At 47.0% G+C, this 1,862-nt stretch overlaps 1 pseudogene; it reads left to right on the top strand.

The window, feature by feature from the left end:
- The first annotated feature begins 213 nt into the window (after positions 1–213).
- LOC136141333 (programmed cell death protein 5 pseudogene) lies at positions 214–537 on the top strand (annotated as a pseudogene).
- Positions 538–1,862: the final 1,325 nt, after the last annotated feature.

Genomic DNA, 1,862 nt, shown 5'->3' with positions numbered 1-1,862 from the left:
CTGGGAGGATCTTCAATGTTTACACAGATTCCCAGTACGCATATGCCATCCTCCATGCACATAGGGCTATTTGGAAGGAAAGAGGTATGCTTACTGCGACAGCTGGAACGTGGCTTAAGCATACTGAAGCTCTCAGAAGTAGTACAGCTTCCCAGAGGTCTCTCTGGGTGGGCTGGAGCGTGGCCGCGGCTGCTCACTCCAGACGGCCACACCATGGCGGAGGAGGAGCTTGAGGCGCTGAGGAAGCACAGGCGGGCCAAGCTGCAGGCGAAGCACGGGGACCCTGGCCATGTAGCGCAACAGGAAGCAAAGCAAAGGGAAGCAGAAATGAGAAACAGTGCCTTAGCCCAAGTTCTGTATCAGTCAGCCCAGGCCCGATTAAGTAACTTAGCACTTGTAAAGCCTGAGAAAACTAAAGCAGTAGAGAATTGCCTTATACAGATGGCACGGTATGGACAACTAAGTGGGAAGGTATCAGAACAAGGTTTAATAGAAATCCTCGAAAAGGTAAGCCAACAAAAAGAAAACAACAGTTAAATTCAACAGAAGAAAAGTAATGGACTCTGATGAAGATGACAATTATTGAATTTAAGACGTCTAGACACTGGGACTCAATGGAGCAATTCTAGGACAGATAACATTTGGCATAAGTTAAGATCTTGATGGGATGTTTATTTTGTTTATTGTCTATATGCCTTCTAAAAATAAACTTGTTATGCAAAAAAAAAAAAAAGTAGTACAGCTTCCAAAAAAGATGGTAGTAACGCATCGTAGGGGTCGCCGAAAGGGGGATGCAGAGGGAAACAACAAGGCAGATGCGCTTGCCAAAAGGGTGGCCAGAGAACTAGTAACTTGGCAACTACCCCTCATACCTCGAAGGCCAGATCCATCCAATTATTCCCCAATCTGCATAAAGGAAGAATCAGACAAAGTGCAAAACAGGGCTTCATCAGAGATCTAGGAGGCCATGGGTGGCTAGTTAATGAACACAAGCCATACTTCTTTCCCCAACTGCAGCTTGTCAAGCCATCAGGGAGGCTCATCAAGAAACTCACTATGGGAGGGAAGCCCTATATAATTGGTTAGTTGCGGTCACAGTAACTCCCGGCATGAAAAGTATAATCAGTCAGATAGTTGAGACATGCTGCTCTTGCTAATATGTCGGCCATGTACCTTGACTTAACTGGTGTCCTTGTCACCCACGCCATGCGGCCCAGGCCCTGGGTGCAGAAACTGCTTTTAACTATAGAAGCTAGTTGTGTTCTATCAACAGGTTGCCACAAAGGCCCACAACAAAACCAGACCAAACTGGCTAGATCCAAGGTAGCAGGCAAAGTAAACTAAAGGTCACCACTTTTCTTCCCCTCATTTATCTCTGTTTCCATACCAACTCCTGAGAGCTGAACAACACCTGCCCAGATTCATTTCTGTGTTTGTTTCAAAAGTACCTGGTGTTTGGCAGAGATGTTTTGCAGCTGTACTTTGAGAGGTATATGTTTTGAGAGATATACAGTGGTCAACCGCCCCAAACCGGCTCTGAATTGACCGCAGGAACGCACCTGCGCAGGTGAAACCTGGAGGTGTCTGCAAGTTACCTTTACTTCATTACCACACTAAGATCTCCACCCAAAGGGGCATTTGTACTCTGCTAGACACAGTTTGTGCATGTGCAAGAGGGCCTTGCGTGTGCAAGAGAGCCTGAGGGACTGCGCATACCCGGGCTGTTCCTGGAAATCTCTGTCCTTTTCCCCAGTTTCTGACGACGCACTTACCTCTCACCCCTTAAAAGTCCCCCACTTTCCTCCTTTCAGGAAGAAGGTGCCTTTAGAGCATGAGCTACCCTTCTCCATTCCCTAGCCAAT

Source organism: Phocoena phocoena, chromosome 20 (assembly GCF_963924675.1).
Source record: "Phocoena phocoena chromosome 20, mPhoPho1.1, whole genome shotgun sequence".
NCBI classification, from domain to species: domain Eukaryota; kingdom Metazoa; phylum Chordata; class Mammalia; order Artiodactyla; family Phocoenidae; genus Phocoena; species Phocoena phocoena.
This window is presented reverse-complemented; position numbering and strand designations above follow the sequence as displayed.